The sequence below is a fragment of the Cryptomeria japonica genome, chromosome 6 (assembly GCF_030272615.1).
Source record: "Cryptomeria japonica chromosome 6, Sugi_1.0, whole genome shotgun sequence".
Taxonomy (NCBI): domain Eukaryota; kingdom Viridiplantae; phylum Streptophyta; class Pinopsida; order Cupressales; family Cupressaceae; genus Cryptomeria; species Cryptomeria japonica.
In genome coordinates, this window is record NC_081410.1 from 49,579,111 (window position 1) to 49,600,571 (window position 21,461).

A 21,461-nucleotide genomic window follows, 5' to 3' on the forward strand; every position below is an offset into this window, starting at 1 on the left:
TGTCGAAGGAGCTGAATTGAAAACCCTTATCATGCTAGTAGTGAAATTTACTCCAACTTTCCTTTCTGTAAAGGAGCTTAAGTTTTGTTCACGCCGACTAAACTTGCTAACCAAGCCCTAGAAGCAAGCAACCATTTTCTGTAAGTTTTGTAAACTGTACAGTTTGATAAAATTTCCGTAATGAACACCATGAGACAACCTCAAATTTGCAACGTAGAAGTTATTCCAGGCACTATACTTGCATCATTAACAGTAGATAGGTAAAATTCATGAGGAGTTGAATGGTTGCGTGGGATAAAAAAGGTTCTTCAACTAGACCAAGTGAATTAAAAAAATATACTGAAAAGATAAAGGGAGATTCAAGCTTGGAAACCGAGGCAATGCAAAATTAAAATAAAATAGTTATTGGCTTCACAATTCTAGAAAAATCATGACCATGTTATTGTCCATATAATCCCAAGCTTTAGTTAAGTCAGTAAGAAGCTTTTTTGGTAAGCATCGTCATTGAATCCAACAGTCAAAATGATTTTTTGTTGCAAGCCTTTTGCTTGAATTGGTTGCTCTTCTTTTTGGTTGGCTTTCATGGCCTTTGGTGTCCGTTCGATGACTCAACAACCAAGATTCTTTGCGGGCTGTTCATCTTTAGATCTGATAGCATGGGTGTCTTCCTTTGTAATGCCGTGGTCACACTGAGTACCACTCCTTTCATTCCTTCTCCCCTTTTGGAGGTTTCCCAGGCTTTTGTCATGTTGGCAACCCATGGTTCTCACCATTATGGATCTCGGTAGCATCCAAGGCTTCACACCATCTCTCTTTTTTCCCTCATTGATATTTTTGTAAAACCAGCCCCCCACCCTTTTGGTTGTACCAGCCATTGATGTAGCGAGTGATTCATGGTTGAAATCTTCTTGCATTTTCTAGTGTAAATTTGAGCTAAACCTTCTTTCAGAGATTTTGTGTGGGAAGCTGCTTCTCCTTGCTGTACATGAACACATTTACTCCCCACCAAGTTTGTTTATCCTTTAGGTCAATGATATCAAGTTGAGGTGGTTATTTCAGGGCCTCTCCAACTCGCTTCTTCACTAACGACCCATCACTGCAACCACCATCAAACAACCCCTGTGGATAGTTTAGATCTCTTCATGGTTGGATTCCACAAGCTCCTTCCACTTGAATGTTACAGATTATTCGTTCACATGGCTGGCCATCATGGCTCCAAAGGGTGGCAGCCATGTTCCTCACTGCCTTCGTGTGCTCTTTGGTGTTGATTTGATATCTCATACAAATCATCAGACTAATGGTGAAGTCCTTTTGACGTTTGTCCCTTCCCATTCGTTTTTCTTTGGTAAATTCTCCTGGGTTCTCTTTGGTTGCCATTGTACAAAAGATTGAACCCGTGGTTGTATAAATATGGGTTGCCTCTTTATAAATGTCTTTGGGCTTTTGATGAATGGGCTTGCTTTGTCCATATCTTGGTTTGGAGAGTGCATCTTGGTTTATCTTTGTGATTGTGTATGTGTTTGTTTTCCAATGACCTCTCTGTATGGAAGTAAATTGTTTGTGCGTATCTCAAAGTTATCAGCCATGACAATGTTAGTTGACATAGTTCTATGCACAGGTAATTTTGTGAAAGTAAGCTGGGTCAGCCTGACCACAAGTGGTTAACTATTCATGAATGTAGATTGTTTGTGTTGATATGAGAACTTTTGCTGAATTGCCTCTCTTTTATTTTGTTTCTCCGTCTTTAACTCATCGCTAGCCATTACTCCCTTTTTTAACCCTTATTGAGGTCTATCCCTTTGCTTTGTTATGTTAGCTTAAGGCTTAATTAACCATTACATTATTATTTTTTTCGCATTTTCAGAACGATTCGGATAAGTAATAGGTTAGTAGTAGAATAGAAGAGAACACCAAACTTCTTCGGAGGTACCTGGCATGAAACATCTTTCTGTTGGATCTTGTATGTGGTGAGGAGGGTTTAAATTCACATGTTGGTGAGAATCACGGTCCCCGATCCTCGTGAAAACTTACCCCCAATTAATATTTCGCCAGTCAGTCAATATTATACATCTTATTTCATTCATAATAGACATAATTTTCCTTATAAAAGCTAAAGCAGATACACGATTGGGAAACTGATCATTTGAGGTTTTGAAGAACCCACAATTAGCTAATGTAAATAAGTCCGTGCATAAAGGTAAAGCACGCCCATCCAAAGGTTTGGTAAGAATTAAAGGATCCTTACAAGGTACTATAGAGATATGGAGCAAGTTCGTGCATAAGGTAAAGCATGAGCACTCTAATGTGGGATGGGCATGAATTAAAGGATACTTGGAAGGTACCTATAGATACATGGTATAACATATTTCTTAGAATTTTAAGGTAATGAAGAAGCCTCCACAATATTATAAATACGAAGGACGTTAAGTAGTGCAATTTTAGTAAAACAATGGTTTGTTATAAAATGAAATCTCACTATGCTAAAACAAAAGGTAATATAATACCAAATTGAATTTTAAAATTAGTTTTTTTTTTTTAACTAATACATTAGATTAATTTGACCTCTTAAATTACTTAAGAGGGAAGTGTGTGAAACTCAAAGAAAACCTAAATAGAATAAATTAGGTATAGTTTCAAATTTTGAAGGGAAACAAGAATAAATTATATGTAACATATAAGAAAAGTCTTCATAATAATCTCATATGTTTGAATAAATTAGGTGTTGTTTCAAATTTTGAAGGGAAATGAGAATAAATTACATGGTTGGGAATATACAACGTACAAGAAAAGGCTTCATAAGAATCTCATATATTTGCCATTTTATATACTTATCATACTACATTTAGATGTCACTATAATCATTTAGGTAATTTGGAAAATAAAGTGGAGCCTTAAAAAATGCTTTATATCTTGCTAAGTACAAATCTAATGACATAGCAACAATAAGTTATTTATAATGTGGAGTGTCACTCAAAATTGTCTTACTACTTAGGGTGATTTGTTTGAATTTCTATTATACCTTTTTTATGCTTTGTGGGTGTACCTATATTATGATGTTTCTATGAAGTAAGCACTTGTGCTTGGTTTACGTTGGTACAATTTTCATTGTTTCGAGGTACAAATCTTGAAATGTCACAATTTAGGTCTTAATTTTGCAAATTATCTAAAAATACATTATATTAAATTAACAAAATAAAATTACCATCTTACTTGCAATAGCCACATGCTATTTACAAAATGAAATTACAATATCGCTTGCAATAGCCACATGCTATTTACAAAATGAAATTACAATATCGCTTGCAATAATCACATACATATGCTAAAGAGAATGTTACAAGACCTATACGATAGAGGTTGGGATTAAATCTCTTGAATATTGAACTACAAATATATCAAATATCTACAAAATGTTTCTCCTTGTAAAGCTGAGTTTTAGTTTACATGAGGGGAGAATTGGTTGCTAAGGTATCTATCAAGGAAGTTGAACGTTAGTTATTGTCTATAAAGAACAATTCGGTGTTTAAAAGTAGACATTAAGCAACGCGACTTATTTGGTAGAACTAAGTAACACGACTTATTTGGTAGAAATATTTTGTTTTTTCATTTAAAAGCTAAAGCAATTATAGGTGGAAAAATGTTTGCTTAACATATCCATCAATGGAAAAAAAATAAACAAGAAATAATCACATAAAGGTATAGTACTTGAAAGTATATTGAAGGAGAGGGGATTCAATCCTTTGAGGTATCTATGGAGGAAGAGGAATGAACATTAATGGATAATGTGGTTGTAAAATGGTTGATCTCCCATTGAAGAGAATTGTGAGACAATGGTGATAGAAGATGAAGAGGAAGACAAATTTAATGTCCACGAGGCTAAAGATAACCTATGGGATAGATAAAGCATTACTTTTGTCCAAAAACATTAACACAGAAAGAGGGTAAATGGTGAGAAAGTATAGTGATGGATCTTAATTTCTTTAACACCCACTCATGGTATTTCCATGGTTATACCTTACACTCTAATGCTTTAATTCGTTGTATTGCTTTTCCTTTGGAAATTCGTTTCTTGTTCTTAGAACTTTTAGATTTTCTATGGAGGTAATAATACAAATCATGTTTAATTTTTTTTATAAATAAAATTACAATTGCACTTCAATAACGACATTTTTTGATGTTAATTTAAGGTTAAGACTCTTGTATCCAAATCTAATGACTAATCAACAAACTCCCAAATATACTATGTAGAACATACCAATGTGTAATTGTTGAAGGTTTTATTCCTACAAAACTATAGGATCGTGGTTACATGACATTAAAAAATTAAAACAATTCAAAAAATATTAATTATGGACCATTTGGAACCATGCAGTAACTCTTCAAATGATTGTAAATCCAAGAGTTTTGCTTTATCAAAGAAGTTTGACATTGTCAACCTAATTGCCATCACCAAGACGATTCATAGATTTTTGGTAATTTACTACCTTAAATATAGGTTGATCATGCATATAGTTGGTGGAGGAATGCTAGGATGAAGAAACACCTCAATTAGTATAGAATAAAATGTGCCTCATCATCATGGTCCTTATTTTAGATGTGGTGGATTGTATAGGTAGGGTTTAATCAATCGACACATTTTGGGATTACCCAGGTGATGGGAGCACACAATGTGAAACACTATGTGCAAATTGTTTACTTTCAACCAATTGCATGGGTTTGAATACTCAATAGTTTATTTTTCAACTAGTTGCATGGGGTTGAACACTCAAAAGTACACCTAAGTTGGCCTAATGGTGGAGAATATTTACTCTTGAAAGAGAGGTCACAAGGAATTGAAGGATAAAGGTGATGTGGAGTGAAGGAGAATGTGGGAACAAGGAAGGGTTATGAAGTGGGAAGGGGATGAAACAAGGGGAGATACAATAGGAAAAAAACAAGCTAGCAATTGCACCTTAGTGTGCAATGGGTACGTCGAAGAGGTATGGAAGGTCAATTAGGAAAAAAATGGTATTTTTTTGGCATACATTTGTGTAATGCATGAGGTCAATTGGTAGGCCATTAGCAAATGTTGTTTGTGCCAAAAATGTCCCAATGTAGAAGTGATAGTTTGAAATAACAATACATACTCCTACACGGATAATTTGTTTTTCTTAGAAAAAAAAACCTTTGAATGAGACTTCATTACCATTAGGCTCTTGTTATCTTTGCAATAGAGAGAGCGGGGTAGGTAAGGAGATAAAGGGAAAAAAATAGAGTGAGATATAAAGAACAAAAAGAGAGGATGTAAGAAAGAGATGGATACAACATCTAACAAAATCTCATTCCATGATGTTATGATAGATGCCGTCCTATTATAGATCTTCTCTTTTGGCACAATTAAGGAAAAGTTTTTTGGGACCAACTTTATACACGTTGATTGCATTTGCTTGAAAGTTTCCAAGGACTTCTCAACAAATCCCTTTTGTGCATATTATTAAACTTAATCCTAAATCTAACTCTTAAAGATGATATTTTTTCAAATTTATTATTTTAATTACTAACTTATTTTATTTAAGATTTACTTAAATATTTAGTTTATAAAAAACACTTTCAAAGCAAAAAGATTGCTACATAAGATTAGTCTATATTTAATTTTTTTCTTTAATTCTTTCCTCAAATTTTCTATATAATTATTTAATTATTTTTATTTTTATTTTCATATATACAAAATTATAAACTATTTTAATTAATTCCACCAAAAATAATATTCAAATATATATTTCAATTTTTTTAATAAATTATTCTACACATTTTTTGAAAAATTTCCATTGAGGATAATTAATAATATAAAATGTTATTGAACATTTGCCCTAATGGATTACCCATGTTAAACGAATAGTATAACAAGATTTTTAATATGTAAGCTATAATTTAGCTTTCCTAAAAAATAAAAGTAAATAAATTATAAGCTGCTAACACTAATCAATAAAAAAACTTTTAGATTATATGATAGATAATATTTGTTTTTAAAAATCTGTTTGGGTGCATTAAATAGGATCAACAACTACATTCCTTGATAGTCACGTGTCGAGGAATTGCACGACTAGAAATCTGCACGGTTAGAAAACGACAAAGCATGAACAGACGAGATAAATCTTGCCAAGTTTCAAATGCAGGTACATCAACGTGATTGGTGGAGCAGGTGCTGGACTTGGCAAAAGAAGAGAAAACAATACTGTGGGCAGAGTTTGCAACCATTTCAAATAAAATAATAAATCAAATGAAAAAATCAACGTCGACAAACTTTTCAAACGTCGACAAACCTTTCAATCGTCTTGCACGCATTTAAGCAAATGTTAACCATTGATTTGAGATATTAGGTCATCCCTTTAATATAAGAGATGCCTTCGACGTAAAAAGTAAATAAATAAATAAATAAAGTAGATTCAATTTTAAAAATAAAAAACCCTAAAAAAGTATAGAAGAAATGTTGTGGGAAGATGGGGATTATCAACACACTTAAGAAGGCAAGTGCCAAATAATCAAATGATGTAGATTAAAATTGTTTTAAGAATGTTGGAAGTCAATATAGGTAAGACAAAAAAGTAAAGACTTTTGTTGGTGTTGGAAATAAGCCACACCTGGACCGACGATGGACTGGTCCAAGAGGGGCCAGTAGCTCAGTGGTAGAGCACTTCAACAACGTATGGAAGGTCCTAGGTTCGAGTCCTAGTTGGTCCATGTCTCAACATGGTATCAGAGCCAGGTCCAGGCTAGGAGCCCCAAGCACATGAGAGGTGTGGCTTAAGGGAGGGTGTTGGTGTTGGAAATAAGCCACACCCAGATCGACCTAGGTTCGAGTCCTCAACTTTAACGAGACAATCTAGTAAAAATAAAACATAATCTAATTATTGTTGTAAAAGCCTTCAATTACTTATTAGACTATATTATTGAATTGTCATTTAATAAGATTATATGATATTATATGCGAATGCTTTCAATTATTTAATCAATCAAAATCATTAGATTGTTAAATGACTCCTAATTTTATAAATTATCACCACTTCATATTTTGTATTAAATAATCCCCTCAATGCATAGAAATAAAAATATCATGGACCACTCATAAATGTTATCTTAGAACAACTCAAACAATATAAAATTATAACTCACGAACTATAAAATATATCAACATAGTACTTGAGTTGATGTCTCTAATAGCCATGGTATCCCAAAGGCTTACATGAAGTTAGACATGAAATCATTTTGAATAAAATGTCACTATTTTAACTACATTAAATATTATTAATTTGTAAGTTTCCTTGTTTATAGGTATAATCAATTTATTTAATGTTATGAAAATCTTATCTCTTTTTAAGGAAGGATCACAACTTACGAGTTTTCTTGGTGCTTTCAAGACATGCCCATCTAGAGTTGTTCCTTGAGATGCCAAATCCCACTTGCTTGGGTTTGTCACCCTCCACATTCTATTATACCCCTTGACCTCATATAGGATTCTATCGTAATATATATACTTCTGTATTTTCATATGTTGAATTTTCTTACTATTTATTTAAACCGTTTACTCACCACATTATTTATGTTTTAGTATAATTAATTTGAGTAGCTACATAGAAGTGGAAAGGGTGGGCAACTATTTTCTAACATTGTGTTAATGAAGCATAATTATTCCCAATCAATTTTAAAAAAAAAACATTATTATGCTCAAGATTGAAGGTTTATCCTCATATAGTTGTCATTATTGATCACAAAAAGATACCCTTTTTGCAAGTTGGTTATGTGACCTTGAAATATATAGTTTACTAATGTTTTCAATGCTATCATTATCCATATGGGCCTTGCTTCATTGTTCACTCTATTGACCTTAGTTTTCACTCTTATATTATAGTGGAATCTTTGACAATTGTGCTCCTCGTTTTTAAGGCTTGGAATACAATGATAGTTCAATTATTGCTTGTTTAGTTGCCCCACATCACTCTTCTTGTATCATTTGTAATTTAATACTAACATAGCCAAGTCTAAGTTTAGACCATATGGATTAGAAAGTTTATATGGGAAGTGTCTGTCTTTTTCAAATATGAAAATTATATTATACACACTTATTAATGTTAATGCATTGACTTCCTAATGTTCTTGGAAAAGAAAAGACAACTAGAAAAATCCAGTAGAATACAACCTATATTCATTGACTTCAATAAAATTTAAATAAGACAGACAAATGAAAAATATAAAATGCAAAAAATTGATGGCTTAATTTAAAAATATTATTTTATCTCTTTAGTTTTTTCCTTGACTATATTGAAACATTATTCCCATGGAAAAGTCGAGTGATGCTTTTAATGACTTTTACAAAGTATGTACACACTACAAAAATTTTGTAGGTAAGTAATAATCTATGTTGTCACTCTTATATTAAATATGTGAAGGGTGTTTCAAAGTTTTCTAAGTGTAAAATTGAGAACTTGTGTTTGATAAATTCAAATAAAGATTTAGTGAGGATATGCATGCAAAGATAATAAAGTCATTTAAATTTAAATATTATTTTGTTATGTAATTTATAATTCATAATTGAAGTTGAATGGTTCATATAAATTTATTAATGATTAAATGTTGTTGAATATATTACTTGTAATATTTTAAAGGGATGAGGTGAAATCATATCTTTAGATAATTTTGATGAAAAAAATATTGACTATTCTTAATTTTTAATTAAAAATTGACTATTCTTAATTTTTAATTCTTAATAAATAAATGACTATTCTTAATTTTTAATTCTTAATAAATAAGTGACTATTCTTAATTTTTAATTCTTAATAAATAATTGACTATTCTTACACCTACATATTCTCAATGCCAATATAAAAATATTAATAAATTTAAAATATTTATCTTTTCATAAAATAATATAACTTCGGATAATCATCAACCTATTAAAAAAGTTTAAAGGAAAAATTATTAAATAAAGTGAACTAGACATTATTTTAATTTTTAATTATTTAACATTGAAAGCTCACACAAATCATCACCTTGAGAAGATGAAGATGAGGGTAATGTGACCTTGATTTCAACTCATCTTTGAAATCATATTTTAATAAATTAGTTTACGTGAAAAAACTATTTTAACTTTTCTAATCAATTAAGTGCTTCTTAATATATAGTAATGTAGGAAATTGTTTTTTTTCCCACGAGTGACTTTCTCGATAAAATACATATTTAATTACATTTAAATGCATTTTCAACTCGGCGTGTCTTGCATATAGAAAACACTTAATGATTAAAACTTTTTCTTTTCTTTTCTTGTTTGTTAAAAATATTTTTTTTTGCAAAGATTTATTTCCCAAAGTGAATGGTATCAATCACCAATCAAAGTTGCTGGTTTTTTTTTTTATCTTAAGAAATTTAATAAAACCATTCAAAAGTGTAGAAATTGTGTACAAGGAAAATAACATCGATCATATTAATATAAAATTAATTTTGTAGAATTTAATGAGTTAAATGTGATATATGGTCACAATAGAATAATAACCTCTAGTTTTTTTATGAGCAGTTCTAGAATAATTTTGACAAAGCTTCTTTATATCACCCCGATCAACTTGGGTGATGTCTCCTCCCCCCATAAGGTCCAATGCATCCATGCATTCATCATTAATTCTTTTCAAAAAGATTAACTTCTGCGAGTCTTCACTCAATGCATTATGCTTAGATTTCTTGAAGCTAAACAAAAGCCTTTCAACATAGTCTTCTAGACTTTCGTCTTCCTTCTGTGACATCTTGAAAATGTCATCCCCACACATATCACTGCCTCTACAATAATCCTTGCACTTCTCAAGGAAATTTTCCTTCATCACATCCCAACTTGTCATGGTATCAACACCTAGACTCATAAACCACCTGAGAGAAGATACCTTCAATGTGGTAGGAAATAGTTTGAGCTTGTGAGCATCGGTGGTGTAGTCATAGCTCCTACGTAGGATATCAAATTCAAACAGAAAGGTGTTTGGGTCCTATGTCACGAAACCATAAAATTTGGGAAGAATTGAAGCAGGAGTATTCTTAAGATTAGGGAGTTGATTTTGGTTGGGAATAGGAAACTCAAAAGTAGGTTGAGCATTATTAGCTTGGGCAACCATAATTGCTTGATAGACAACAAGTGGCCAAGAATTTTCAAGGGGTTGCTCAACTAGTGGCTCTTGAGGAGGTGGTTCAACTAGTCCCAAATTTTGAAAAAGATCACTAAAAGGATTTATTTCATATGCATCAAAAGGATCAAATTCGTGGTCAACTGGTTGATCTTCAAGATTAGGTTCGTTTGGAAGGAATCTCCCATAAGCATTCCTTCTCCTTCTCCTATGTATGCAGTTTTTAACTCAATTTACACTATGCCTGCTGAGAATTAATATAATGGCTTAATTTCTTCCTATCTAATCCTACTGCTTAATTATGAAAACAAAAAATTCTATTTCCATATAAATGCAATAAAAACTATTATATCTCCCTACAAACTCTTAGCTTGACACCATCCCCGACAACGACACCAAAAATGTTGCACTCAAGCAATGAATAGATAATTGGGCATGACACCTCAACTCAAAGATATGATATCTTTACTGAGTAGTCATCAAATTTCATCACTAAAGCTCATTTATCATATCAAACCTAGGGATGTATAACTTGAAATGGGCCAACACTAGTTGTGCACTAAGAACTTTTAGGAGTTATCCTATCCTAGCTTTCAACAACTAAAGTACTAGAATAAACATTGCCAGGAAAACACTTCTAACATACAATGACTGCATTCTACTCCAACTGAAACTAGTTTTGAAATAATAATCCTTCTAATTAGCAAGAACAACTACGCTGCTCTGTTCGGCTAGAGGAACAGTCATAGAGCTATAGTCCCGTGGCTACAAGAATAGTCGAATACTAAGTCTACCAGAAACAAAATGAAACTAACTAGGAAGTAAATATGCAAGAAATAAATATACATAATCCTCACCAAGTGGGACCCCTTGGATAAGTCTCCTCAGCTATAAATTGTAATCTCAAGTACTACACACACATTATCTCATCACTACTCATGCTGATAAAAAAGAGATATAAACTGTATTTTTATTCAAAATGTTTTGAATAGTAACCAGAAGATTGCATGCTTTCTCCAACCAATCCTTTTTAAGAAATACTGGGAGAAATTATAAAAAAATGAATACTTCACTTCCTATCCACAATAGCCATTCCACTCCTAACATTTAGGTAGAAGACTTTTATTGAAAACATGAAATAACTAAGAACTAACAGGCTGAAATAGAGAAGGACTCCGTTTCTGCATTATTGCATTTACATCTTATTCTTATATCTTCTCTCCTAGCAGACATGGTAAATTAATGAAAAGGTAACTGCCTTATAACTGATATGAGGAGTCTCTAGATAGTGACAATAACTCACTGGCTAGGTTTAACAGGTTTGACTCCTTGCTTTTCTGTCCATGACCTCTTCAAAGTTCTACCACATCCTAGTATCAACATTTACTCCATATTAGCAACTTAGACTTCTTATCCCATCAGTTGCATCCACCAAGTTTAACATGCAAATATCCTAACAAATTCATAATTACTTAAATACACCATTTAACACCTTTTTATAGATAAAACATATTGATATTGCATTCATATATTGCCAATGCTAGTATCATAAAAGACTAGGGACATATCAAGGTCTTCCAACATTATAACTTTAGAAAAGGTTATAAACACAAAGTTAATGTCTCAAAATGTAAGATAAGGTCCCAAAACAACTCAAAACACTTGAAATAAAAGACCATAAAATAGGCTCATCATTGATCATGTGGAGGGAGATTTCATAGTGGTTTTTGGTATAATGCTAGTTGTGTGTTTTGATCATTTTTATTAGATACTTCTAAAGCTTATGGTTTTGTAGTTGAAGTTTAAATGAAATAAGTAGTTGCACACTTTTTTCTACTAGTAAGATTTGGGTGAACACACAAGAACAAGTTAACAAGACTACACAATCACACAAGTGAAATGACAACAACAAAAGACTAACAATGTAACAAATGGTTATGAGAAATGACAAAATAGAGAGAGAAAGATGTCTCCTTGACGATGATCGACACATACCTCAATTGTGTCCTCTCACCAAATGGGACTAGGATGGGAATACAAAATTATCAAAATCCAATCCATATCACACTAGGCCGACCAAATTATGATCAAGCTCTTATAACACAAATAGAAGATCACTAGCTCCAATGATTACGTACGACATCCTATCACATGCGACAATGCACCAATGGGCGAAAAAAGTCCCTAAAAGCCAACCACATATAGGTGAAGGATTATGACACCTTAGAAAAGGTCAATAAGAGGTTTTGAACCTTACAAAACTTCATAAGAAGCTACAAGACTTCTCTTGGTAACTAATCTCCTTAGTCCTAAGTGCGACGATCAACTTTTTGCGGATACAAACACATAACCAAATAAAATAGACACCATAAAAGATCATTGGAAACAAAATTGGACCATCTTAGAGGCTCCCTTGACTCTTCAATCCCTAATGACAACTTCACCACACTCAAATTGTCCCTTCGCAGCTCCAAAAACCTTGTTGGACATCTCCTTGGACTAGGGTGCTCATAGTGAACTTAGGTGCCAAACCAAGACAAAGGAACACTAGGAGGACACTATAATTCCATGTTGGATCCCTCTAGGCATGCTATAATCGTCTAGGACACTAGTGTCCAATCTTGGTGCTAGTGTCCATTGTTAGCAGTTTTCTACATTGCCATCCTTTGATTGTGTTAATGTCCTAACTAGTGGGCTAACTATTAAAGCTAGAGATCAGTCCCCCATACATAAAAAGCATGTTGGAGTAGACTAAATACCTTGGAAACACCCGAGGAACATGAAAATGTTAAAAAGGTTTTGGGACAAGGTAGAGTCACTCCCCTGGAAACTAGGCAACATCAATGCGTAAAGGAGAGTATGGGAAGGGAGAAAACCACCTCCAAAACACCCTAAAATATTTTCCCAAGAAAAAAAACACTAGAAACAACATATATAATTCTCTTTCACTTATGCAAGACTTAACAAGACTGTACGAAATGCCCCGAACGAGCCCAAATTGACTCAAAACCACTCAAAACTCTACAAGACTACTTGACAAAATTGTGAGGGGACTGAAACACCTTCCAAGACAACAAAAGACTCCATTAAAGTCAATTTTAGAGCCCAAAGAAATATTCCTACGAAAAAACATGATAAAACATTCAAATAAAAGGAGATAATTTATGACAACTCAAGATCCGATACCAACATCAACACACACAAAACTAATCTAATTCATCCCATTATCATTTGTTTACAATATCATTCATGAGGAAGTTTTAATATACATTATTCATCATTGTGTTGCCTTGATTGAAATATACGTAAGTTACATTTGCATGAAATGAAAGGAACTAGAAGTATGAACTAATGGGAGAGATCGAGTGAACTCAACATCGATCCTCGAAGAAAAAATCTCATCCCTAATGGTGATTAACAATGTGACCCAACCATGTGAAACCTAGAGGTCCACCCCACCATGTTCTTGGAGATATCCAGATGAGCCAAACACTCAAACAAGAATACACATGGGGCTATAGGCTTAGACACAAGCACACCAAACATGAAGTATACATATAATACATGATCAAAGATTATACATCTCAATTTTGGATCAATCTATACAAGAGAACAGGTAAATCACTCATACAAGTACACAAAACATAAAGCAACAAGGCATGAAATCACACAAACTTCCAACAAAAGGTAACACATACACATACAAGGCCAATCATATATGGAAATCTCATCATAATCAATTTGTCCACACCAATAGGGAAGGCAAGAACATCTCCCACGTGCTACTCAAACTACTAGGACTTAGATGCTAGAGTGAAAGCATAGGGAGTGTCATTACCTGTGTATAAATGGATGGTACCACAAGGAACCATGCATCCTCTTGTCGGAATATGAAGGAAACTCTAGTGTTATTCCAACAATGATGAATAGTTAGGAAAGGGAAGGGTACTATTTTTTTTCCAACAATGACAAATAGTCATCATGGGGTACCACGATAGTGCTTCAGGCTTGCGCCCGACACAGTTGTCCAAAGGATGTAGCTTCAAGCTGAAGGTGTTCAAAATTTTTGGGACTTACTATTTTTTAGAAATTTTGACATTTATTTGACATGTAGTTGCATAATTCATTCTTTCAATTTTTGGAGAGTTATTTTTAATTAGGACTCTATTACTCCGATGTAAAATGCTACGAGAAGTCATATAATCTCGACACTTTTGAAGATTGTTGTAATTGTGAAAATTCCTGAGAAATACAATACAAAACATCTTTGCCCGTGGTTTTTTTTCCCAGTATATTTTTGCTAGCTTTTTCTACATAAATCTACATGCTTATCATTCATTGCTTTCTCTATATAATTTTGCATTGTATATTTTCACAACACCTCTCATACAGATAAGAATATTTGGTCATACAAGTCCCAATATTCTACGAGTAGGAATGTCTTCCTAAGACAAGTCCCAACACTCCACAAGTGGGCATGCATTTTGAAGTCATCCTAGGCCTATACAAGCGCTCAAGGCATGTAAGGGGCATCTTATTATATTGTTTAATGTTTTAACCAATTTTTAGTTTTAGTTATCACTTGATTATGAGACTCCCAACCACAATTTCGAGCGTGCCACTTACGAGCTGAGTGCATGTTGGGAGCCACTCCCTAGACTAGCTCTAGTACCTAATCTTAAGGCTATTCTCATTCTATTTGAATGAGTAAATAAAACTAAAATATACAATGCAAGAACAATGAAAACATACTCATTCAAAATGCTCCTATTCATAACATTTTCAATTACTCATTTCTCAATAACATTTAATCATAACATATCCAAATTGATCCAACTTCTAAATTCCATACATATTTCCACCATTCGACATTATAATTAAACATTAAATATAAAAAATTCCACTTTTAAAACAACTTTCTATTTTTCTCAGCTACCAAGGAAAAGTGATTTCCACCATTAAAATAACTTCAAGAACACTAAATTTTCAAAATCCAAAACTCAAAATTCTAAAGACATCCTTTTGATTCCTATCCACACAACACTAGGTTTTCACAGTCAATTTCACAATTTGCCCTTACAATTGAAATTTTGACATAGTAACATTTCTAGATGACATGGTTTATGGATTTTTCTCAAATCAATTGATTCAATCAATAAAATGAATTTATTTGAATAAGGGAATTGTTCCTAAGGCCAATTTAAATAATTTTCAATCATTTGAATAAAATGAATTTATTTGAATAAGGGAATTGTTCCTAAGGCCAATTTAAATAATTTTCAATCATTTGAATACCAAAAAGAAGGAGAAACAATGAAGTTCCTCCCTCTCATGTGCACCAAATTTGAAAAGTGAATATATTAATAATCACAATAATCCTTCAAATCAAAAGAGCAACAAGATCATGTACACATTCATATCCAAATGCAAGATTTCCCACAAAATTTATTCAATGATTTCCCTCTTAAATATCTATCTTGAATTCCAAGTGTAGGGAGGTTTGAGAACTCCACATTAAAAATGTAACCAAGTGTTGACAAATGAACTATTTCCCAATATAAAATCCCATGCCCTTTTAGCCTTTTTGAAAATAATAATATGAGCCAAATTTATAATTTCCCCAATTATTCAATTTCCATTAAAATGAATACACAAGACACATTTTATTTCTACATTATTAAATTGCAATAAAAACCATTAAACTCATTTTCATAATTAAAATTGGTGGAAAATGAAAATAAACACATATATGTGTAAACACTCTTTACTAGTCTACCACAAGGGGATAATAAGGTTTTTTGGATATTACCAACTATGGTAGCTAGGATATAAATTGGTAAACACATGAGAAATCACACTCAATAATGTATAATGGCTAAGGCTTAGTGACAAGTTGGCCAGTGTGCTATTTCTTGTTAACCATTGTCAAGGAGGGTACACTCAGACTTGTGGAGCCAAGTGGAGTCAATACCCAGTACTTGCAACCACTCAACACCCATAAAGGGTACCTGTGCATATGTGTGTGTTTACATATATACATATATATGTATATATATGTAGATATGTATATATGCATATATGTATATATGTATGCATTATGTGTAATGGTGAAAAATTAGGGTTAGGGTTACATTAAGATAATGTTAGTCCTTCCCCAGCTTTCATTAAAATTTCAAATGTAGAGGTTGCCTTTGGTCTTTCTTTTCCTTTCGGTATATACTTTCTATCTTTGAACCCGAGTCTTTGAACCTTTGTAAAAGTTCAAGGTTCAAAGTTCAAAACGCGCTTAAAGGTCTTCTCTTCATGACTTTGTATTATGATAAGGTGGACGCTATGTTGTAAATTGTATTGAACTTGAACCGTTGAACCCTCTTGGTTCAAGGTTCAAGGTTCAAAGTTGGTCATGTGTCGGTTTCGTCTTCGCTCATTAATTGTTATTTGTCTTGTCGTGAAGTTGGTGTTCTATGTTGTTCTGTGTCATTTCTTGTGTTTGAACTTGAACCTTTGAACCACTCGGTTCTTGGTTCAAGGTTCAAAGTCTGAATTCTTAAAAGATCAAAAATTTCTATGTAGAATTGATACATGCATCATTAAGCAAGGTGGTGGCGGGAAAAGAGAATATTCTGAGGATTTCAAAAAGGTTAGTTTCTAAAAATTATGACCAACAATTATGATAAAGCGCGAGTCATGTGATAAATTTATCTAAACATTAAATGCATGTTGACTATATGTCAAGTCAGGTGATAGCTCGCACGAACTTCCTTAATTCGTACAACTTGCTAAGTTTTAAGTGTAATTTTGTCTATCATTGTTGCGGAAGCTAGCAATTGTCTCTAGAATTTTCTTCAGTTGTAATGCAAGTGGGAGAAATTGAAGGTATTTTATCTGCGCATAGAAGCTTTTCAAGAATTTGCAATTGAAACCAAATTAGTTTTAGTCATTCCTCTTCTATTGTGTTTTCTTATTCAAGAAATTAGCTGTCGTTCGTTCTCCTTTGCTATGCATAAGTTCATTGTATCCCTATAGATTGCTTGTTTAAATGAGAGGCACCATAATGAGGCCCACCTTGCCCAAACTAGGCCGCAATTCTTGCCCAATTAGTTCACTCCCAGAAATGGGAGATACTTCATTAGCTCCAGCGGACCTCTCTAATTTTCTCGGGAGAGCCAAAAAACCAGTTCCAAATTCAATGATGGAAAGAATAGTGAAGAGTGGTTTGGTTGAAGCCGCCACATTCCCCATTACTGCACCATGACCGGAGTTGGTACTAGAATGTATGAATAGGTATGATGCAAAGTATAGATGCGTCATGAATGTCAATGGTGAAGTGCTGTTAAAAAATTGATAGAAATTGTAATGGCAGCCATGGGTATACCTCATAAAGAGCCATATGAGGAATGGACTATTGGCACATCATATTCATTCTTCTCTAAGAAGAAGGGCACTTATAGAAGTGTGATTGAAAGAAATTAGCTACCGAAGATTCAAAAAGGAGGGTCTAGATTGCCGAGGCCGCTTACCAGAGAACACTTCATAGTGGAGGTGCGGGCATTGTCATTCTTTTGAATACGTTAAAAGGGAATACCCATGCCTTCTATTGGGAAGACTAGATGTAATTCTATAGCCAAGTCATGTTGAATGGGAGTGCCTACCTAGATTGGGGGCAGGTAATTGCAGAAAGATTGCATGAAAGTTTGAACAGGTTTGTAGGAATGACTGGCTTCTTTATGTCATCTTATTTGTTTTATATGATTGCATGTACCTGAGATTGGAATGGGCTGCATCATGAACCTTGGATTGATGGGATAAAGGTGTATCAATATTATCCTCACCTGCAGGAACTAAAATATGCAGAGAATTTTATGAGATGGAATGACATCTTCGCAGGGAGATTGGTTCACGAGTTATAGGGAAACATAAATAAGAGACTGACAACAGAGGCCATGGAATTCATCGGTATTTATGGTAGTTATTTTATCCAATTTCCTCAGTTCAGTTATATTCAAGTTGGCGGTTTCCAAGGTGAACCTTTTAGGTTGCCCCAGTTTGTATTAGATAGTTATATTATAATTGAAGTCTGTTGTCAATTGGCACACATTGACAAAAAGAGTGGAGGGAAGTCCAGGGTGATATTTCCTGTGGAACTTGGCCATTATAGCTGTGCATCTGTTTTAGATGCATTGAACCTTGAACTTGAATTCAAAAAGTTCAAGCTTCAACCATATGTTGCCAGATACAAATTTGATAGCCGAGCATTTGCTAGAGTAAATTTAGAAGTGGATAGTGATTTTCAGCATGAACCTCAATTGGAAGATTATTGGGAAAATTGTGTTGATGAGTTCGAAGTCCGAAGAAGGCTGTGGTCAAGGTTCACAATTCAACAAATTTTCACAATGGGCCTATCCATGAATGTTTCTGGGGTGCAAGAAGAAGGAGATGAAGAAGTAGTCGACCTTGAGTTTGATGAAAAGATATAGGGACATCCTATTCCAGAAATTGATTGGAGTATAAAAGGCGATGATAGCATTCAGTCTAGAACCTTTAATGTAATATGAAGATTAGAGAAAAGGTTGAAGGATCATCGTTTCAAGCAAAAGCCTGTTCTTGCACTTAAGGATAAGAAAGTCGGTTGAACTCGTGCGGCTTCCCAAACATCTCTCCCTTCTTCTAATGTTGTTGTTGATATTGCAGGTGAAAGGAAACAAAGGACAGAGAAGACTAAAAACACAAGTCTAGGAGAGTCTCCCACAGGTTCAGCTTCCACCTGTGTTACCAGATCGCACAACAAGAAAAGTAATCAGAAAACCTTGGCAAGTTTACTAGTAGTGGACTTAGATTCTGAAGAAGAAATTCAAGAAAAAATGGATGCCCAAATACAAGATCGACCCCTCCTAGATGCAACAGACAGTGGAAAATAAATCATGCAACCTGAAGATTTCGAGAATACTATGGCCGTTGTCACTAATGATTAGCAATCACCATTGCTAAAGGAAACATCCACCGCTCCTAAGTGGCTGAGTGCCTCACTTACCAAAATGAGGAACGTCATCCCTATTTTGATCCCAATGGAGAATATGGTTAGCAAATGCCTGGGAAGGACTTCAAACTCCAAAAGACTCAAAACATAAACCATGATTAATGTGGATGAGCAGATGGGACACTGGGTTGTAGAGGTAGCTAGACCTCCGACAGATAAAGAGATTGAGAATGTTACCGAGAAATATTTTATCATTGAAAAGCTCGATCTAGGGACAACTTCTCGGGCCACTGATGTAAAACACTTGGAATCTTCAACTAAAAGGATTCTCACAAGGAACCGAAAGGATGAGAAAGATAAAAGTGAGATGAAGCAAATTATAATTCAGATGGCCCAGAATATTAATGCTATCCAGAACCCGAATCCGCAACCTCTCTCCCAGGTTTCTTTATCATTCGACCCAAAATCACCTTTGAATCAGAAGCTACTTGATCAAGTTCAAAGGAGCCGAATGATCATAGATGTTTTTAGCGAATGACTTGAATCAATTGCACAACAAGGGACAAGTTATATCTCTGATTTGGTCAAAGTGTTTGAGAATGCAAAATCTGATGGGAAAGAGCTAGAAATAGAGATGGTTGCCTGGGAGAAAGAAAAGAATAAATGGTTAGATGTGTTGAGGCAGATGAGAGACACAAAAAGATATGGGATAATGAACTTCTTCGCTGAGAAGATGGTGCATGGCCTAGATGACAACATACTATTTGTTTGCAAATAAAACATTGAGTGGAGGAACTCAATCATTCAACAAGGACATGAAAAATTCCTCAAGCTTTTAAAAGAATTGAAGGAGTTGAATGACACTATGCAAAAAGAAATAAAATGCATATATCTTCAGCTCTTAAGAGAGGATAAGAAAACACTTGAGGACTCATCACAAATAATTCAGGCCTTCAAAGATCACATACAACAGGTTCAGGAAGCAAAGTCCTTAGCAATTGAGAACTTCTCAAAGGTTGCAAGAGTCGAATCTATGTTGGCTGTCTATTTTGATCATTTGGAGAAGCATAAGAATAAAGTCCTGCAGGTAGGTAAGAAGAAAGAAGTACGGAAGCAACGAATTTTACACATAGGCCTCCCACATTATCAGCTCATCTTAAGCTTCTCAACAACTCACCTGGAATGGAAGAACATTCAAAGTACTCCTGGATCACAAGATAGATAGGCTGAAGCCACATCAGCTACTGGAGCTTGATCATGTTTTCTTTGCTCGCGGCTCATGCCACGTTTTTAGTTTAGTTATCGCTTTTTAGTTTTATGAAATTAGACTTCTTTAAACTTTGGGATAGAGTTAATTATTTAACTCTGGTTTTATGTGTAACAAACTATCATAGCCTGGGGGCTATTTATATGGTGGGATAAGTCTTTTAATGGGTCCAAAAAACTTTGATTTGGAGGAACAAATTTGATTTTCCTTGAATTTCTTAGAATTGATATTTCCGGTACTTGAATGAAATGCTATTTTGATGCAATATTTAAAATCTCCGTGTTTGAAGGATTAGCGATCTCTGTTGAGATGTATGTTGATGTGTGTTTGAAGGATTAGCGAATTCTGGGAGTCATAGATCCCCAGCTAGAGATCTATATTTGTCCTTATAAAGGAATCTTATTTCATGTCGGTCCAATAGGATTACATTACAATTTCCTAGGTTCAATGAACCTGGACATACTTGGTACCACGACACAAAAAGCACCGTTAATGTGTCGGCACCGTCAAACAATCGGTGGATGGTAACTCATCACAAAATGTTGGTTGGTAACTCATCATAGAGTATTACTGGTTCATACAAAATGTCGGTTGTCGGTTTGACAAAAATGAAGACTGGTAAAAATGTGTTATTCCACTTTAATCCCTTGAACCGCTTGGAGTCAACATGCCGCTTCAAACCGGGAAACACATTTTGCAAAACATAATGGAGAAATGTTCCTAGTGTTGGAAACCTTGCTCTGATAGGGATGCCATTGACTTGCCTCCGCCGAAACTGATAGTCTCCAGGATTTGGACTTTGTGATTTTGATATTTCATTACCAGTTCTTTCTATGTTTGTAAATTCATTGATTTTCATTGTTTATAAGAAATTTCCATTGTTGTTTAAATGGCACCGATCCCCGTTGTCCTGTAAGGCATGAGTGAGAATCGATCAGTATTTACACTACTTTGAGTTTACTTTATTTTGAGTTTATTGAATGAGCATATGTGGAAGTAGAAGTCTGTGAGCTCTACACTTGAAAATAGATATTTGTAGCATTCTTTTGTGTTGATGAATTAATGCGAAAGCCTTTTG